The sequence below is a fragment of the Callithrix jacchus genome, chromosome 13, assembly GCF_049354715.1.
Source record: "Callithrix jacchus isolate 240 chromosome 13, calJac240_pri, whole genome shotgun sequence".
In the NCBI taxonomy this organism is placed as follows: Eukaryota; Metazoa; Chordata; class Mammalia; order Primates; family Cebidae; genus Callithrix; species Callithrix jacchus.
Window position 1 is genome coordinate 17646475 of NC_133514.1, and position 21905 is coordinate 17668379.

At 39.2% G+C, this 21905-nt stretch overlaps 1 long non-coding RNA gene across 1 annotated transcript in view; it reads right to left on the reverse strand.

Annotated features, from left to right (window-relative positions):
* Positions 1 to 1361: 1361 nt before the first annotated feature.
* The window catches only part of LOC118146749 (uncharacterized), a 96544-nt gene continuing 76000 nt past the window's right edge, over positions 1362 to 21905 (reverse strand). The window contains exon 4 of the long non-coding RNA XR_004732672.3: positions 1362 to 2525. This is a non-coding gene — a long non-coding RNA (uncharacterized LOC118146749). The remainder of the gene's footprint in view (positions 2526 to 21905) is intronic.

Sequence of the window (21905 nt, forward strand, 5' to 3'; positions counted from 1 at the left end):
AAATACAGATGTGCATTTCCACTTATGTGAGCCAATACAAGAACATTCCATTTTAAAAGGCAATTGCTTTTTGGTTTGTGTTTTTTTAACAGGGGTTTGAAGATAAAAACAGAACATTCTATAAGTGGAAGAAAATTAATGTTAAGTACTCAGTTTAAGACTTAAACACTCTATCAGTAACTTTTACTGAGGGTTTGCTATGTGACAGATGCCATGCTAAGCACGTATTATCTCATTCAATCCTCGGAGTGACCCACTTGGGGTTGGGGGAGGTGTCCTATTGCCCTATTCACAGATAAGAAAACAGAAATTCTGATCAATAAAGTAACCAGCCCAAAGTTACATATCTGATCAGTAGTAGAGAAGAGATTTGAGCTTCAGCCTGCCTAGTTCCTCATCCATTTCCTTTTCCATTAAACCATGCTGCCTCCCCCAGCAGATATGTAAACCTCCAGGCCACTTAATGTTTATAGCATATTAAATTTAAGAAAAAAAGTAGAAAAGTACAAGCTTCACCTAGCAACTAAGGGAGAAGGCTTAGCAATCTAAATGCTCATTGATTCTAAAGACAATATATTAGATAAATTATAAAATTAACAAATTATATGAAGTTTAAGGTGTTTTTTTCCAGTTCCATGAAGAAGGTCAATGGTAGCTTGATGGGGATAGCATTGAATCTATAAATTACTTCGGGCAGTATGGCTATTTTCATGATATTGATTTTCCTAACCACGAGCATGGAATGTTTTTCTATCTGTTTGTGTCCTCTCTTATTTCCTTGAGCAGTGGTTGGTAGTTCTCCTTGTAGTTCCCATCCGTTTTAGTTGTATCCCTATGTATTTTATTCTCTGTAACAATTGCGAATGGGAATTTGCTCATGATTTGGCTCTCTGTTTGTCTGTTATTCGTGTATAGGAATGCTTGCGATTTTCACACACTGATTTTGTATCCTGAGATTTTGCTGAAGCTGTACGCCATGGAGTACTATGCAGCCATAAAAAAGGATGAGTTCATGTCCTTTGCAGGGACACAGATGAAGCTAGAAACCATCATTCTCAGCAAACACAAGAACAGAAAACCAACACTACATGTTCTCACTCATAAGTGGCTGTTGAACAATGAGACACATGGACACAAGGAGGGGTACATCACACACTGGGGCCTGCTGGGGGGTAAGGGGGCTAGGGGAGGGATAGCAGGGCGTGGGGGAATTGGGAAGGGATAACATTAGGAGAAATACCGAATGTAGGTGGCAGGGGGATAGATACAGCAAACCACCGTGGCATGTGTAGATCTATGTAACAATTCTGTACCATCTGCACATGTACCCCAGAACTTAAAGTATAATAAAAAAGAAAATACACAAAGTATAAAGAACAAAATAAAAACTCTTTATAAAAACCACTAAAATTTTTTTAAATAAAATAAAATTAACAAATCAATACGAAAATAACATGTGATATATGAAATTCTTTACATTTGTCCTTCCACTCAGCTCATTTTGGTGATCATATTTATGACAGAGGTTTCCAGGAGCACAGAATTTAATGGTCCCCTGTGGAGAAGGGGACCTACTGCCTGGGACCAGACCCCCTCTAGCCATAACATGCTACACAACCTTGGACAGGTCACTTCCCTTCTCCAGAGAATCAGTATGATTGAATAATCATGAGCAAGAACCAATCAATCATCAGGCACTGGACCAGATGGTCTTTCCCAGCTACAAAGTTCCAGGACTCCAAAAAACACCCTGGAAGCACAGAGCACAGTGTAGTTCACCTGGCGTAAATTACCATATTCAGCTCTTTCCAACAACCAACTTATTGCTGATGAGAATAAGGACTAAAAGTGACTCAAACTGCTGCGAAATAGTTCCTCATAGCAAATCGAACAAGCCCTGACTTTAACTTTTCCTTCTCTGCCCCCTGACAGCTCAGTGATCTGATGATTAACACATCATCTTCCAAAAGGAACAATTGCCTTCTGGCCCAGGATGATTTGGTGACCCTGGGCTTCCTCCAGCCCATGTGGTGTCCACCTGTTTCCTCTCTCTCTCAGCCATGCACTTCTCAAGACACTTTCTAAAGCCCAGAAGCAGAGAAGAAAATGATGCACTGCCTGAGTCCTTAGAGTGGAGCTGAGCTGAGTCAGCCATTCAGGGCTGAGGTGGAATCCTCCCTCTCCAGCCTCAGAAGCTACTCCAAGCCATCTGCTTAGTATAGTGGGGAGAGGGAAAGGACTGATCTTCCTAGAAAGACCATAGGGGAGGTCAGAAGACCAAGATGTGAGCGTTCGTGACCAATATCAGACCAATATTCAGACCAATATCACTTATATAACTTTATGTGAGGTCATCCTCAAGCTTATGGAAAACTCACTAATGCCCGAAACGCAGGATGCCATCTCTGCTCATTGCCTTAGTTTTCATTCCTTTTGTCCCATCCAAGGTGAGGTGAACCCCATGTTGCTTCTGGCTGAGACTGGAGCAGTGTCCTGGGGCTGGAGCTCAGTCAGTGAAGTGGTCACTGTAAGCAGAACAGATACAGGAGTGAGGACCCATGCTCAGCTGAGGGGTACCCATCCTGGGCCTCTGGGCCAGGCCACCCCTCCTCCAAACCATGGGACCCAAGACCAAAAATAAAAAGTTCCAGGCATGCCAGCTTCACTCTCCGTAATTGTCTCAGACTTTCTAGTTCTATCCTTGCTCTTTTCCTGTTCGTTTGTTTCTGGTTGATCCATTTCAATGTCCACTCAACTTCTAGCCCTTTTACATTTCTTTTAAATTTCTGGCCCTTCCTTGCTACCCCAGAACAGATGATGGGTGCTAACTTTATTGGTATCAGGGCAGGGGAAATATTACAAATGTACTTTAAATTCCAACAGATACGGGTTGGGTTCCAGGTTTGCCATTTATTAGCTGTGTGAGCTTGAGCAAACTAAGTCTCCAATCTTCGATTTTCTCATCTAAAAAAACAAGGTCACTAAATACAACCCACACAGGGTTATAGGAAAAATTCAATAAGATAAGGTGTGTAAAGTTCAAAGGCTGGTGGGACCTCAGGAATGGTTACACCCATCCCCTGGCTCTTCCCAGGCCCAGGCTCCAGTCACATAGCTATCTCAACACAAGTCGACACAGTATAGCTTCTGTGAGTGCAGCCCCTCTTCCCAGCCAGGCTATTCGGACGTGGCTTGTAGTGGTGAGTGAGGGGTTGGTAGGGGGACACAAGAAGACCAGCCAGGTAGTGCTAGGGAAGAGGCTGGTGCACACCGACCCAAAGAAAATGCAGACACAGGAAGAGGAGGCAAAGCAAGAGGCCAGTGCCAAGGGAGGGTCCCTGGCTTGGTTTGAAAATGCAGCAGGAGTGCTTGGAGCTTAGCTGCATGCGGGTGCTAACTAGGTGGATCGTCAGGAGGGATAGGAGTTAAAAGATAAGAGGTAAACAAAACATGCACAAAGGAATATCCAGTAAAGGTAATCTTTTTGCGACCCCTTAGCTATGCATATCTCAGTCTGAATCGTTTCCCTTTCCAAGAACAGAATTTTGACAGAGGGGAAGTAAGGATGAGAGGACCCTAGTGGAGAAAAAAGAAACAGCATCAAGGGACAAGAACAGCTAAGAAATGAGAGAGCATAGCCAGCAAAAGAAACTGTAACAGAAAATGAAACACCGCATATTCTCACTCATAGGTGGGTGATGAAAAATGAGAACACATGGACACAGAAAGGGGAGTACTAAACAGTGGGGTCTATTGGGGGGAAAAGGGGAGGGCCAGTGGGAGGGGGAGGTGGGGAGGGATAGCCTGGGGAGAAATGCCAAATGTGGGTGAAGGGGAGAAGAAAAGCAAAGCACGCTGCCATGTGTGTACCTACGCAACTGTCTTGCATGCTCTGCTCATGTACCCCAAAACCTATAATCCAATAAAAAATTAAAAAAAAAAAAAAAAAAGAAACTGTCATATTCTCAGTTTTCTATTCCTTTGGAAAGAAGTGCAAGTTCTTTTTCCAGGCGGGAAGTATATCTTCTGTCCTCAGTACCAAGATGGGGGGTCTATAAGGATGAGTAAATAAATATCACAATGCAAGTTGCTTTCAGACTCTTAAGACTCTCTATGCACCCTAAGGCTGCCCTTGACACAAGTCCAGAATCCCAGCACCAAACCACATGAGGCCTGTCCAAGGGCATCAGCACTTAGTAGGGCCTCCTCCACCCCAACCCCACATAAACTACCCACTCACTGAAACCCACCTTTCCTTGCTTTTTCCTTTCCTAGCTCCACAAACCAACTTTTAAGAGGCAGTGTGGCATAGTGTTTGGACCTGAAGATGCTGGAGCCTGACCATGTTGGTTTAAATCCTAATTCTCCTGGTTGTACAAATTTGGGCAAAGTACTTACCTTCTCTGGACCTTGAGTTATTTATCTGTAAAGTGCGGGATGGCAGTTCCTACTTCATATGATTCTCATTAAGGTTAAATAGCTTAATACAAAGAAGGGCCTATTTGACAGTTAATGCTCAATAAATTATTAATGTCTGTTTTCAATCCCTCTCCTTAGTCTGACTAGTCTGACAACCAACTTTAGATTCCTTGTACTAGGATTCTAACCTCCTCTTCCCAACAGATTCCTAAGTACATTAGTACTTCACCTGCTGTTTAAAAAGAGCTACTGTCTGCACCAGATCCCCACCAACCCTACCAATAGTCTTGACTAACCACGCAAGCCTTCCAGGCTCCCTGCAGAAGAAAAAGTGAGGACAGTCCATTGATATGATGTCATGGAACACCCTAAGTTTACCTTCAATAAGGGAACTTGAATTGGACTGCGGATGGCAAATATCTCCCTGAGAAGTATTGCATGCAGAGTTCTTATGCTTAACCCCGCTCAGCTATAGTTTCTTAATCTATAAATGGAAGTGGTGGCAAGATCAGGGTTTCCTAACCTTCTCTGCATTACACGTACCTTTGAAAATCTGGTAAATGCCATCAACTTCCTTTGAGTCTATGGTACAGACCCTAGGTTAAGGAGCCTCGGCCTAAAGGATTTCTAAAACAAATTTTTAGTTCTGAGACTATAGAAAATATACACATAAATCCAGTAAAGAAAATAAGACAATATGTGGTGAAATGACTTTATCGGGTATGCACTGTTATGTCTGTGCTGTTAAAATCTTGAAATACTTCTATTTTGGGTGGCAAATGGAATCTGGCCCAAAGAACTCCCACCTCTGCACTCCTTGCTACTCTGGCCACTCTGACCCCTTGCTCAGTCCTTCAAGGCCTCCACATCATTCAGCAATTAGAGGCAAATATCTGGCACAGAGAAGGACCTTTGGAATCTTGTGCTACCACTGTGGCCAGCAACCATTAAGATCAATTAGTGCTCAGTGTTTTGAACAGTATTCCCAGCATATAATAAATCCTCAAAGTACGGTGCAACAAAAACGGCCTAGGAGATCAAAGGGTGTTAGATAAGTTTCATAGAAAAGGTGACATCTGAGCTTGGCCTTGAGACGGCTTAGGATGTAGAGAGCATGGAGGGAGGAGCTCATTCCAGAAACAGGAATAGACTCAGAAGAGATAACATAAGGAGTGCTCCACGAACAGCAGGGAAACCAGTTTGAGTAAGCAAATGACACATGAGGAATAAAAGTGGAAAGGGGGCAGGTGCCAGCCTGGGGAAGGAAGGTCTTCAATGGCAAGCTACGGAGTTGAACTTCGCCCTATAGTGGAGAATCGGCCCGGTCTTCAATGTGATGCAGAGCTGGATTTGTAGCTCAGATATCTCCAGCAGTTCAACCACATCACAGCTAAACTTCCCAAATTCATGGAGTAAAAGGAAAAATCGAGAAAATAAAAGAAAATATATTGTAAAAGCAGATCGTAAAGCCCAGGGACATTGAATTTTGGCCCCAGTCAACTGCAGTATCTCAGAGTCTCCGATGCCCTACCAAACTTGGACATTTGACACCTAGGTAATTCAAGTTCCAGTACATCAATTTCTCCTAAAAATGGGAGCAGGCTGGGGGCTGGGCGCTGGAGCTCAGTGGGGATGGCGGGAATTGAAAGAGCTGGAGTAGGGGAGCAAGTCAAGTTACTTCTAGAGGATGATCATGATGAAACCTGAGACCTGAAATCCATCTTTCTGGAGTCAGATATGGGAGACAAAACCAAGAGCCAAGAGGCAAAGAAAGGCAGTAACAGGAGAAGCAAGAGCAGGTGTGAAGTGGGCATGAGCAAAGAACTGCCTGCCACAGAGCTGTGGCTGCAAGGTGGATTTCAATTCAGTTTCTCCTACAGACTAGGAGTCAGAAGAATGACCTGGGTAAAATTCATAGGTCTAGGTACATATTAAGTAGATTAACCTCTTTCTCCCTTACTAGAACGGATAATATATTGACAACTACTCATCCCCCCTGCTGAAAGCCTGTATATACATACATAGTCTAAGCACTTTGGTACCCAGGCTGAAGTGCAGTGGAGCGATCATGGCTCACTGTAGCCTGGAGGATCCCAGGTTCAAGCGATCCTGCCGACACAGCCTCCGGAGTAGCTAGGGCCACAGGCACTCACCACCACAGCTGGCTTTTTTTTTTTTTTTTTTATTCTTTTTAGAGATAGGGTTTCACCATGTTTCCCAAACTGGTCTCAAATTCCTGACTTTAAGTGGTCCTTGGCCTCCCAAAGTGCTAAAATTACAGGTGTGAGTCACCACACCCAGCCTGGCACTTCAATTTTAAAAAGTTAACTTTTTAAAATCCACACTTAAGGATGACAGTGAGATAGAAGTAGGAAAAATAAATAGATCCTAGGTCTTGATTTAACACTAACCCATTTGAGGACTTCAGAGCAGTTTCTTTCCTCTAGCCCTGGGTGTTTTTCCACTGTCAAACTGTGGCTAACGTGAGCTAAACTTCGGTGGTTTGGCGGATAAAGTGAGAGAACGTATTGTGAAAGCACTTTGGAAAAGCATATGTGTTATATCCATGTAAGAGATCGTATTATTAAAACAGCTTTGTGGGCTACTTGGTTTTCAGCTCTTTATTTCAAACCCAGACTAATCCCAAGAACCTAAGCCAATGGCAACCCATTTATGATTATAGTCAAAGCATGACTTTTGATTCCTAAAGCAGCTCACTCTGACTTGCTTCAATTTCTTGAGTAGTTTGCCCCTGGCTTGCCAGACAAAAAAAAAAAGGCAAGGCATCTAGTTAAATTTGAATTTAAGATAAACAATCAATTTTTTTAGTACATGTATGTTCCAAATCATGCATGAGACATACTTAAAACTGTATCCCTCATTTGTATTCAATCCAAATTGAAATGTGTTCTGTATTGTTATTTTCTGGGTCTGGCAAGATTCTGTTTTATCCTCATACTGATCTCTTGCCTCCTTCCAAACCCAATAACTTTTAATATAGTAACGCTTTTAGTCCCCCTTAAAGCAAAAAGGGAGAGACCAGCTGCCAATTTTATTCATCTTGAAAACACAGAGTATCTTTTTATTTATGGATTTATTTCATAAGTAAATTTCAACATTTTTCTTATAACAAGACTATAAAAACAACAAAAACCTCAGAGATTAGAAAGCCCATCTTCCCAGCCCCATTCTGATCTTTATATCTATGTTTCAGCCAGCCTCCCCAAATAAAAAACACTAATCTCAAAGCAAAAAGAGAACAAAGAAAACTCTCCCTTACCCCCAGCACAGACTTTAATCTTAGGCTCCAATTATGTCAGTGAGATAGAAAGGCTAAAGCAGTGGTTCTTCAATCCCAGGTGCACACTGGAAGCAAGGGAGTGTTAAAAAACTCAAAAGCAGCCGGGTGTGGTGGCTCACACTGTAATACCAGCACTTTGGGAGACTGAGGCAGGTGGATCATGAGGTCAGGAGTTGGAGACCAGCCTGGCCAACATAGCGAAACCTAGTCTCTAATAAAAATACAAAAATTAGCTAGGTGTGATGGCTAGGTTACATAGGTTAGCTAGCTTAGGAGGCTGAGGCAGGAGAATTGCTTGAACCCAAGAGGTGCAGGTTGCAGTGAGCCAAGATCATGCCATTGCACACCAGCCCAGGTGACAGTGCAAGACTCCATCTAAAAAAAAAATTAAAAAAGAAAAAAAATTCAAAAGCTCAGGTCATATCCCAGGTAAATTATGTCACAAACCCTTGGGGTGATATTTAGACATTAGTATTACTTAGCACTCTCATGTGATTCTAATGTGCATCCGAGATTAAAAACCACTGCCCAAACCCTTACTTCTCATTTTTATACCCATCCCAAGCCCCTTACAAAGCTTCAGGAAGATACAGGAATCAGATGGTTGGAGAAGGGGAACAAACAGCAGAAAGATCTCAAAGATCTTGTTGCACCCTGTGGTCCTTAAGTCCTGACTCTTGATTTTGTCTTTCTTCTGTTTTACTCTAGCCATAGTCACCTTGCCATGGAGCAAACGTCATCATCCAACTTACTCAATATTAGCAAATAGATTTAAAAGGTGGGATAAAATACGAATAACAAATAATGCTTATTAAATTTGTAACCTGTTTAATTCTTACAGCCAGCTCTGTAAGGTAGTAATCATCACACTCACAGTACAAATAAGGAAACAGAGGTCATGAAAGTTCAGTCACTTGACCTAGGTCATCCAATGTGTAAATGGTCCAGTAAGAGTCAAGATCAGGCTCTTTGTCTAACACAACAACACGCCCCACAAACAGGTGCCTAGGGCATGTGCAGACCAATTCCAGGGAACATCATTCGTTGTATTATGATATGAATGGTGACTATACAGCAGAACCACAATGTGCACAGCCTAATACAGCAGCCCTAAATGGCTTTCCCCAAATTATCAGAGGCTGTTGATAAACGGACCAAGAATCAGAGTTTTGTGACTGGAATCTGATTTTGAGAAAAAGTCTTCTCAATCAGGTATTAAATTCTCTTAGGATTTTTGTCCCACCAGTAGGGCAGGCACAAATAAGAAAGAGAGAATAAGCATTAAAAAGAGCATCTACTATAAGGACACATGCACACGAATGTTCATTGCAGCACTGTTTACAATAGCCAGGACCTGGAACCAAACCAAATGCCCATCGATGATAGACTGGACAGGGAAAATGTGGCACATATACACCATGGAATATTATGCAGCCATCAAAAACGATAAGTTCGTGTCCTTTGTAGGGACATGGATGAACCTGGAAACCATCATTCTCAGCAAACTGACATAAGAACAGAAAATCAAAAACTGCATGTTCTCACTAATAGGTGGGTGTTGAACAATGAGAACACATGGACACAGGGAGGGGAGCATCACACACTGGGGTCTGTTGGGGGGAGATAGGGGAGGAACAGCAGGGGGTGGGGAGTTGGGGAGAGACAGCATGGGGAGAAATGCCAGATATAGGTGAAGGGGAGAAATGCAGCAAATCACGCTGCCATGTGTGTACCTATGCAACAATCTTGCATGTTCTTCACATGTACCCCAAAACCTAAAATGCGATTTTTTAAAAAAAGAGCATCTTCTCACAGCCACCTCAAGCTCAGCAGTCCTTGAACTCTCCCTACCCCAGAACTGTACCTCCCCACCCCACCACAGCTCATAACAGTTCCTTCCAGCATTTTTCATGCAGTCATTCCAGCCAAAGGACTGGAACTTATTTTATGCCCACATCCTCTCCTGCATTCCTTCACACACAGTAAGTTAAGATGTTCTGACATTTTTACATCTAAAATAATTCTCATATCTTTCCCCAAATGTCCATAACTAGCCCCATATTATAGTCAGGCCCCAGCCTCTCTCCCCTGGACAAATGGAACAACCTCCCAACTTATCTTCCTAAAGTAAGTCTTTGCCCCTCAACTCCATCCTCCCCATTACAGAGTGATATCTGTAATATCATGCCCCTGCTTCATAGGAGAACCTTCAGAAGTTCTCCATTATTTACAAGGCTAAGGCTGAATGTGTTAGCATGACAGATGATGCTGTTCATGTGGTGGCTGCCCATTTCTCTGGTCTTACCCACCATTTCTACCTTGATACAATGGTTAATTTTAGGTGTCGACTAGATTGAGGGATGACCTGGATGACTGCTGAAGCATTGTTTCTGGGTGTGTCTGTGCTGGTATTTGCAGAAGAGATTGGCCTGTGAGCCAGTGGACTGAGAGAGAAAGACCCATCCTCCATGTGAGTGGGCACCATCCAATCTGGGGACCCAGCTGGGATAAATAGAAGGAAGAGCAGGGATTTTCTCTCTACTCTCTCTCTTCCCAAGCAATATGATATTTTTCTCCTCTTAACCTTAAATATCAGATGCCAGATTATTTGGCTTTTGGACTGTGGTACCTGCACCAATGGCCTAACTAGGGCTCTCAGGTCTTCGCCCTCAAACTGGAAGCTACACCATTGGCTACCCTAGTTCTGAGGCTTCAGGACATGAACGACTGCTTTCTCTGGTTCTCCAGCTTGCAGGGGGCCTATCTTGGGACTTCTCTGGCTCCTGTGATTTTGTGAGTCAATTCCCCTAGTAAATCTCCTCTCATATATCCTATTGTTCTGTCTTTCTGGGGAACTCTCACTTGTACACTTGCTTATTATTCTTTGATAAAATCAAACTGATCGTAGTTCCTACTTCATGCCATGTAATTCCACACCAATACGTTTTTACCCATGGTGAACCTCTGACCTGAACTATTCTCTCCTCCTACTGTGCCTTCTTTATCAAATAACATCTGCACAGTCATCAAGGCTTCCTCAAGTGTTCAAAAAGACTGAATTTCATACCAGTGTGGGGTTAAAGCCTCAACTACTGAGCTCCCAAAGAAACTTTTACCATGGCTCTTACTGCATTCAATCAAAAATGGCATTTTTGCCTGTGCATGTGATCAACTATCTCAGAGATCAAAAACTAATGACCTAAGGGCTAAATGAAAGCCCAGACATTTTTTGTTTGCTTGCAGTATATCTTTTTAAATTCTGTATTAAGTGTCAATATTTAACAAATGATGTTCAACTTCTATCCAAGATATAGTAACAAGGATCAGATTTACATTCCTGCCTAAAACAACCAAACCAAGGTAAACAATACAACAAAAAATGACAAAACATACACAAAGGTTTTGAAGAAACTGTACATCAGACAATGAAGGACAGTGATCTCTGAAAGATGGTAAACAAATGAGTTGAGCCCGACCACTGCCCCCAATATATTGCCTTGAGGAGGTTTCCAAGCCAGGGCATAGGAGGGAGAATAACTTATAAGGAGCCTAAAGCAGTCCCTGAATTGAGGAAATGAAACTGAAAGACTAAGGTAGTTAGAATCACAGGAAAAACTATCAGAAAGGAGAGAGATGCACAGGGAAAGAACCATGGATATCTGCAGAGTGCCTTTTGGGCTTTCAGCAGAATACTAGTCAGAATGCAAGGTCAGGGAAAGAATCATCCAAAAGGGACCAGGAAAAAAGTTTTTGACACTCACATGAAGCCAAGAATATTACCTATTTTCAACAGCTAGACTAGAGAATCTTATAATTTACAGAGCATCGGGTACAGCACCCAAAGGGGTCTCACTTCAGTTGTATGAAATAATTAGCCCTTGATATGGTTAGGCTTTGCATCCCCACTGAAATCTGATCTTGAATTGTAATCCCTACATGTCGAGGGAGAGAAGTGATTCGATTGTGGGGCAGTTTCCCCGATGCTGTTCTCATGATGTGAGTGAATTCTCACCAGATCTGATGGTTTTATAAATGGTAAATGGTAGTTTTTCTTGTGCTCACACATGCTCTCTCTCACCTGCCACCATGTAAAACTTGGCTTTTCCCATTCTGCCATGATTCTACGTTTCCTGGGACCTCATCACCCATGCAGAACTGTAAGTCAATTAAACCTCCTTTGTTTATAAATTACCCAGTCTCACGCAGTATCTTTATAGCAATGTGAGAACAAACTAATACACCCCTAAAACAAACACTACTCTTGTACTACTTACCAAATATTAAACAGAAAGACACCAACTGAATCAAAATATTTCCAAATATCTCAGCTGTGTCCCTAAACAAAAGTTAAAAATATTTGTAAGAATACAAAAATATCCAACATCTAACAAATAAAATTCACAATGTCTAGAACCCAATCAAAAATTACCAGGCACACAAAGCAAAAAAAATATGCCTTATAAAGAGACAATTAAATCCATAAAGACCAATCCTGAACTGGCAGAGATGTTAGAATTAGAATACAAGGATGTTAAAACAAATACAAAATGTAATAGTATTAACAAGTTAAGTAGAAATGAGGAAGCTAACTAAAGACATAGGTTCAATGTTTAGAAGCTAAAACTACACCAGAGATTGTAAAATAATGTTGTAAGGGGATAATGGCAGATCAGACACTGCAGAAGAAAAGAGAGAACTTGAGGACATAGCAATAGAAGCTATATAAAAGGAACCCAGAGAACAAAAAAGGAAAGAGTATCAGTTGAACAAATTGGACTAACATACATACTATGTTAGTAGAAGTCTTCTAAGAAGGGTAGGCAGAAAAAGATCTTTAAAAATATTTTGTTATGGATGAGTTAGGTTTAAAAAAAAAGAAAGAAAGAAAAAATATTTTACCAAAAAAAGACTGTTTTCATGTTATTTTGAGCAAAAAAAATAAATTAGGTATCATTGTATTATAACCCAAATTATAAAATAAATACCATAAGTCCATACTAATATTAATAAGTAATTGCATAAGTAAATTAATGGGAAAGATGCAATTTAAATATAGACACAAATTGATTAAAAATAAAAGTTATATCATGCAAATACTAATTTTAAAAAGATGGCTACTACGTTAACATCAGAAAAGGTAGATTTCAAATAAAAAATAATTACCAGAGATAAAGAAGATCATTTCACAACAGTAAAGTGGCAAATTCAACAAGAGGATGTAATAATCCTAAATGTTTATGCTATTCCTGACATTGCTTAAAAATGCATGAAGCAAAAACTAATAGAATGGCAAGGATACAGAAGCAAATACACAATTATCATTGCAGATTTCAATATCCCTCTCCCAATAACTGATAGAACAAGTACACAAAAAATCAGAAAGTACAAAGAAAATGTGAATAACATCATCAGTAAAGCTACAGTAATTAGAACAGTATAGCACTGGCATAAAGACAGACATAAAAACCAATGAAATATTATAGAATAAAGGGTACAGAGATAAATCCTCATATGGTCAGTTGATTTTTGGTAAGGATAATATGACTATTCAGTGGGGAAAAGGCAAACTTTTCAAGAAATGGTGCTGGAAAACAGAATATCAATATGCAAAAGAATAAAATTGAACTACTACCTTATACCATATAAAAATTAACTCAAAATGAATCAAAAATCTAAACATAAGAGCTAAAACTATAAAACTGTCAAAAGAAAACACTGAAGAAAATCTTTATGACATTGGATTTGGCAACAAGTCCAGAAATATTATAGCAAAAGCATAGGCAACAACAGCAATTCAAGTTTCATGTATGTAAATATTTAAATTATAACATATTTCTCTATTGAATTTTTTATTAATATATAATGTCCTTCTTTGTCCTCTGAACTTTTTTAAAGTTAGGCCTATTTTGTCTAATATTAGTGTAGCCACTTCAGGTCTCTTTTGTTTACAATTTGCATGAAATATCTTTATCGTTTCACTTTCAATATATTTGTGTGCTTGGATGTAAAGTAAGTCTCTTGTAGACAGCATATAATTACATCATCACTTCTTCCGTCAGAGAGTGGGGTCATTGTGCCAGTCTTTGTCTTTATATTGGGGGTTTAATCCATTTGCATTTAGAATTACTGATAAGGAGAAACTTCTGCCATTTTGCTATATGTTTACTATTTTATTTGCCTTAAAGCTTTTTGTTCTTCATTTATTACTGTCTTCTCTTGCAATTACTTAATTTTTTGTAGTAAAATGTTCTGGTTTTCAGTATTTTGTTTGTGGTTACCATGGGACTCACATTTAACATCCTAAAGTCATAACGATCTAATTGGACTTTGTGCCAATTTAACTTCAACAACATACAAAACTCTGTTCCTAGAGCACTTTCCATATCCTCCACTAGCTCTTGGAGCATTTTTAAGACAGCTGTTTTAAAGTCTTTATCTAGTAAATCTGGTATCTGCGCTTCCTCAGGTCCATTTTTGTCAACTTATTTTTTTCCTTTGAGTGGACCATACTTTCCTGTTTCTTTGTGATTTTTTTGTTGTTGTTGTAAACTGTAAGTTTAAATCTTACAATGTAATAACTATGGAAATCAGATTCTCCTCCTTTGGGGTTTTTTTTTTTTCTGATTGTTGGGCTCTATGCCTGGGTCCGCTTAAAGTAAAAGCTTAAGTTTTCATCACGTCTTTACTGCATCTGTGTCTTTTTCTGGACATAAGCAGTTCCTTTCTAAAGTTCTCCATATGCATAGTTTCCTTTGATTGTCCAAAGAACAGGCTCAGACCTTTCAATATCCTGGAAAACACTTCAGCCCATGGAGGCTAGAACAATGGCATCCAGCCTCCATGCCCATACCTCATCCATTAGAGCAACAATTCAAAAGCACAAAACAAAACCCCAATATCTGGGGGACAAAGTCCTTATTACCTACTGTGGATAACACAAGGAGCATCAAAACCACAAGTTGGCATCCCATAACTGCTGCCACAGGGTTGGGAGTGGAAGGAGACTAGGTAGCTACCATTGTACTGTTGGTTAAAAGTGATCAAAATTAGCCACAATTTACGAGCCAAGCTCTTCACCCAGAAGTTGCAAACATTCAAATAAACTCTAGAGTTCCAAAATACTTACTTCTTACAGTTTCTGCTGTACTACTGTTGTCCAGGTGGAGAGACAGATTCCTGGCACATCCTACTCCACCACCTTCCCTGATATCACTCTTAAAGAAAAGTTTATATCACTACGGCCGGGCGCGGTGGCTCAAGCCTGTAATCCCAGCACTTTGGGAGGGCAAGGCAGGTGGATCACAAGGTCAAGAGAATGAGACCATTCTGGTCAACATGGTGAAACCCCGTCTCTACTTAAAATACAAAAAATTAGCTCGGCATGGTGGCACGTGCCTGTAGTCCCAGCTACTCGGGAGGCTGAGGCAGGAGAATTGCCTGAACCCAGAGGCGGAGGTTGCAGTGAGCCAAGATCGCACCATTGCACTCCAGCCTGGGTAACAAGAGCGAAGCTCCATCTCAAAAAAAAAAAAAGAACAAAAGCCTCAAATCAATTACCTCAGCTTTCTCCTTAAGGAAAGTAGAAAAAGAAGAGTAAATTAAATCCAAAGTAAGCATCACAAAAGAAATAATAACGATCAAAGCAGAAAACAATGAAATAGAACTACTTATACCAAATCAATTTTTAAAAATGGTACTTTGAGAGGATCAATCAAATGGATAAAACTCTAGCCAGACTGATCAGGAAAAAAATGGGCGACATACAAAATTACCAATATCAGGTTTGAAAGAGTTGATTCTACAGATATTAAGTGTGACCACTTAGATAAAACGGATACATTTCTTAAAAGACATGAGCTATCAATAACTACTCAGAAGAAATAGTTAACCTTAATAGCTCTATGTCTAACGAAGAAATCTAATTTTCAAACCTTTTCCAAAAGACAACTCCAGGCCCAGATGGCTACATTGGTTAATTCTCCCAAATATTTCAGGAAGAATTAGTACCAAGTCTATATCAACTCTTATAGAAAATTCAAAAGAAGGGAATCCCAGTGCATTCCATGAGGCTATATAACCCTAATACTAAATCACAAAAACATTACAAGAAGAAAAATCTACAAGCCAATATCCTTCATGACCTTTAGCGTAAAATTATAATAAAAAAATTTTGGCAAGTATGTTCAACAATATCTAAAAAGGACAATACATCACGATCCATCCATGTTTTAACATTCAAAATTCAATCTATTTAATTCACCATACTTATAAACTAAAAAATAAAAATTATATGATGGTCTCCATTAGCACAGAAAAAAAAACCTTAAAATTCAACATCGATTCCTAAAATAAACTCTTGAAACACTGGGATTAGAAGAAACTTGATATAAGACATTTATTTTTTAAAGCCCATAGCTAACATCACTGAATATTTTACACCTAAAGATCAAGAACACAGCAAAGATTTCTACTCTCACCATTTCTATTCGACATTGTATAGACAATTTCATCTAGTTTAATTAGGAAAAAAAAAAAAAACAAATAAATAAAAGGCTCCAGATTGGAAAGGACAAAAACAAAACTGTCTTTATGTACAACCACATAATCATCTATGTAGAATATCTGATGATATCTACCAAAAAAAACTGACTATAATTAATATGTGATTTTAGTAAGGCTTTGGGAAACAAGATCAACATAGAAAAATTACTTGTCTCTACATAATAGTAAAAAATAATTAGAAAGAGAAAAAAATTCCTTTTACAATAGCATTAAAATTATTAAAATACTTGGGTAATATCTGACAAAGATATGCAAGGTCTGTACGCTAAAAAGTACAGAACACTTCCCACTGTGATTGAGAATAGTGAAAAGAAAAAATATCACAGAAGGATTGATGAGAAAGAAAGTTCTAAATCAACGGAGGGCTATACCTCGTCTGTGGATCAGAAGACCCAATATTGTCAAGCTATGATTTATTCCTAAATTTATTTATACATTCAATGAAAAGCCAATCAAAATTCTAGTAGGTTTTTGTTGAAATGGATAATTACAAAAAAAAATCCTACAGAAATGCAAAATACCTAAAATAGACAGGACAATAGCCAAAACAATAGCCTGGAGTTTTCTGAGGTTTTTAATCACAAATTTCTTTTTTAGATGTACAGCTATTCAGGTTAACTATTTCTTCTTGGGTAAGCACTGACAGTTTGTATCTTTCAAGGATTGTGTCCATTTCATCAAAGTGCTGGAATTTAGTATCTGTAGATCAACTCTTTCACACCTGATATTGGTGGTTTTGTGTCTGCTCCATTTTTTCCTGACCAGTCTGACTAGAATTTCATCAATTGTATTAACCTTCTCTAGGAACCAATTTGAAAATGATGAACAAAATCAGAGGACAAAACTAAATGATCTCAAGACTCAGCACAAGACCACAACAAAACAGTGTAGTATGGGTGCAAAGACAGACAAATAGATCAACAAGACAGAACAGAGTCCAGAAATAGACCCCACAAATATGTGTACAACGAGCTTTTGATGAAAGTCAAGAAAGTTGGAAAGGCGAGCCTTTTCAATAAATGGTGCTGGAATTATTATATATTCATATGCAAAAAAGAACAAGAACTTCAACATGTATCTAAAACCGTACACAAAAGTAAATTCAGGATGGATCATAGATTTAAAATGTAAAACCCAAAGCTATAAAACTTCTAGACAAAACCATAGGAGAATATCTTTGTGGCACAGAGTTAGGCAATGATTTCTTATCTAGAACAATGACTAAACACTAAAGAAAAGTTGATAAATTTGACTTCATCTAAATGTAAAAACATCCATGTATTATTTATTTATTTATTTATTTATTCTCAAGAGAGGGTCTTGCTGTGTCACTCAGGCTGGAATGAAGTGGCATAATCACAGCTCACTGTGGCCTTTACATCCTGGGCTCAAGCAATCCTCCCAGCTCAGCCTCCCAAGTAGCTGGGACCACAAGCATACACCATTATACCTAGCTAATTTTTGTATTTTTTGTATAGATGGGGTCTTGCCATATTTCCCAGACTGACATCAAACTCCTGGGCTCAAGTGATCTACTCACATTGGCCTCCTAAAGTGCAAGGATTACATGTGTGAGCCACTGTATCCAGCTGACATCTACGTATTAATCACAATTTTATTTTGTATATTTTATGATGTTTTGACATTTGGGGAGCATCTTGCTGCTTAGGGAAAGACTGCCCCTGCAAGGGCTAGTTCATTCCCAGATAGAGTAAATAACTTATTGGTAAGTCTTCCTTTCATATGTTATTAAATAACTAACCAATCCAGAGTTCATATCCACAGTCACTTTCTTTATCTAATTCTCACACACCAAGTCAATATTTCCCCTGCCCTATATTAACCCAGGGCAAGGTACCAAACAACTAAAGGCTGCTGGGGCTGATCCTAAGCTTTTATCCCTGTCCTACTTTGCCTTTCTAACAGAAACCCCAGTAATGTCTGTAACCTGTGCCTTCCCCTTGCTTCGTTCTGCCTCCTAACGGACACTGGTGCTTCACCTGTGGCCAGAGTTTTATGCTATGTCTATTATTTCTAAGGAAACTGGGAGTAACATTAAACTTTTCTTTCAATGGCATTGACCTCTCTGTGTTGTCACTCAGTCATCTCTATAAATTAAGATCCAAGAGCAAATCAATCTGCTCCCCAAAAGACCCTGCCAATAAAATGAAAACAGCCACCACAGATAGCAAAAAACATCTGCAAAGCATGTATCTGGTGAAGGATGCATCTAGAATACACACACACACACACACACACACACACACACATTCACCTCACTGAAGGGGGCTGGGGGGAGACACTAACCTAACAATCCTGAAAATGGGCGGACTCTACAACATCAAAGTGAAAACGAATTGTACATAACTACTGCACTCTAGCTGATAAAGTTGTTTCCCACAGGGTATAAGTTAACAATTATGATACCACCATACATGTATATTAGAACTGAACAAGAACTCCTCAATAAAAAACTCATAACTCAATATAATAACAGACAAAATATTTTAATAGACACTTTATCAAAGAAGATACATGAAGGACAAATAAAGGACGAAAATACGCTCAGTAGTATTAGTGATCAGGAAAATGCAAATTAGAACCACAAAGAGATACGACTACACACCAACTATAATCACTAAAATTAAACAGACCAATCATACCAAGTGTTGGTGAGGATTTGCAAGAATGGAAGTCTCCTTCATCGCTGGTGAGACTGTAAAGTAATGCAATCATTCTGGAGAATATTTTGGCAGTTTCTTTAAAGTTTAACTGTTTGTTTATTGCATGGCCCGATTATTCTAAGAATATTAGTATGAAATAAAAAATACAGGTCCATATAAAGACATATACACAAATATGTATATCATCTTTGTTATACCCCAAATTTGAAGCAACCTAAGTGAACAGTAATAGATGAATGGATAGACAAGTTAGAGTACAGCCATGCAATGTAAAACTATGCAGCTATAAAAAGGAATGAACTATTGATCACACAGCATGAATAAATCTGAAAATATTTACACTGAACAAAAGAGGGCAGATTAAAGGAATCCTTAATATATATACTTTTATTTACTTAAGAAAAAAATTCTAGAAAATGCAAACTAATGTATAGTGACAAAAAGAAGATCAATGAATGTCTGGGACGTGGGATAGGGATTGCCAAGAAAAATGAGGAAATTGTTGGGGGTGATAGGTTTAGTGGCATAAACACATGTCAAAACTTACCAAATTATGTACTTTTAACATGTAAAGTTTATTGTCTATATTTTTAAAAAGTGGAACAGTATATACAAATTCAGATTTCCAGCTTCTCTTGAAAAACTTTAAAAATTGGCCGGGCGTGGTGGCTCAAGCCTGTAATCCCAGCACTTTGGGAGGCCGAGGCGGGTGGATCATGAGGCCAACAGATTGAGACCATCCTGGTCAACATGGTGAAACCCCATCTCTACTAAAAATACAGAAAATTCGCTGGGCATGGTGGCGCGTGCCTGTAATCCCAGCTACTCGGGAGGCTGAGGCAGGAGAACTGCCTGAACCCAGGAGGCAGAGGTTACAATGAGCCGAGATCACGCCATTGCACTCCAGCCTGGGTAACAAGAGCGAAATTCCGTCTCAAAAAAAAAAATTTAGAAACACTGGACCCAGGTTCCCGCATGACAACAATTAGCTGCAGCTAAGTAACAGCTAGACACAGACCCAATCACTCTGTTTTTCTCAAATATAGGCCATTTTCTTAATTTATTCTCTTCTTCAAGTGTTTGATCCCTGCGCCATCTCTGTACTCTCCCCTTCATGGAAGAGAACTAGAAACTTTTCAACAAAGTCAAAGATTTCCATTTTAAATCTCCACGGTCAATTTAAAAAGTAATATTTATCTCATTTATTGTTAACAGGAATATAAAATAATACAGCCACTTTGGAAGGCAGTTTGGCAGTTTCTAACTACAAAATACAGCAATCATGCTTCTAGGTATTTACTCAACTGATCTGAAAACTCGTGCCCACACAAAAAACTGCAAAGGAAAGTTGTTTCCCACAGGGTGTAAGTAAACAATCATGATACCACTATACATGTATACTAGAACTGAGCAAGTAAATAAATGGATCTCAAATGGTGGGAACCAGATTTTCACTGCTGGAGAGGGAGGTCGAAATGAAACAAGGGAAGGAGGCTTGACCGATCCATCTGAAAATGGACTCGAGTCATGGAGCTAACACTATGAAGTTATGTTTAGATTCCTATAGATAAGGCGGTTATATTCAGATCTTTTCATAGATGTGTAATTACCCAAAACAGGAAGCAACCAAGATGTGCTTAGATAGCTGAATGAATAAACGAAGTGGCACATTTACACAATGGGATAGTATTTAGTGATTTTTGAGAAAGAACTACCAAGCTGCAAAAAGACACGGAGGAATTTCAAATGCATTCACTGCTAAGAGAAAAATGTCAGTCTGAAAAGCCTATATACTATGTGATTCCAACGATATGACATTGTGGTAAAGGCAAACCTATAAAGATAGTAAAAATATCAGTGTTGGCCAGGGTTCTGGGAGAAGGATAGAGAGTTGAGTAGGTAAACTCCGGGGAATTTTTTATGGTGGCAAAATGATTCTTTAGGACACTATAATGGTGAATACATTATTATACCATGCATTTGTCAAAACCCACAGAGCTTCATAGCACAAAGAGCGAGCCTTAATGCATGCAAATTTTTCAAAAATCATTTAGGAGTTTGGATGATATCAAAATGAAATGCAGAATATGACAAAATAATCCAATTGTGTTACAAATGTATAAAACCACCTCCCTGAAGGGGACTGGGGGGAAATACTAACCTAACAAACCTGAAAATGGGTGGACTCCGTAACATCAAAGGCAAAACAATTGTACAAAAGCACCATACTCTAGTTGAGAAAGTTGTTTCCCACAGGGTGTAAGTAAACAATCATGATACCACTATACATGTATACTAGAACTGAGCAAGTAAATAAACGGATCTCAAATGGTGGGAACCAGATTTTCACTGCTGGACAGGGAGGTCGAAATGAAACAAGGGAAGGAGGCTTGACCGATCCATCTGAAAATGGACTCGAGTCGTGGAGCTAACACTCTGAAGTTAGGTTTAGATTCCTATAGATAAGGCAGTCATATTCAGATCTTTCCATAGATGTGTTTATAATGGGTTAGTATAGACACACACATTTCCTTGCTCTGTCAGTTGACAAGGCTTAAAAGACCTGAAACAACGAACCCCAAATAATGAACACATTTAGCACCCAGACCTTTCTCTGAACAACCACTTCCTACTTACCTCTGGCCTTCCATTTCTTCCTCCTAAAGTGTACCTTGGAGATCATCTATTTCAATTATTTAAGTTCTCAGATAATAAAAACAGGGGCACAAAAAGGTGGCATTCGTTTTCCAAAGTCACAGAGCCAACTGATAATAGGGCCAGCAATGGAACGCCCTGATATTATTGCAATGACTTTTACTTACAGGGTAATTCCCATACACGGGGTATATGTTTACCATATTTTGTAAAACAAAACAAACAAAAAAAGATGTATTTACTTACAGGGTAATTCCCATACATGGGATACATGTTTACCATAT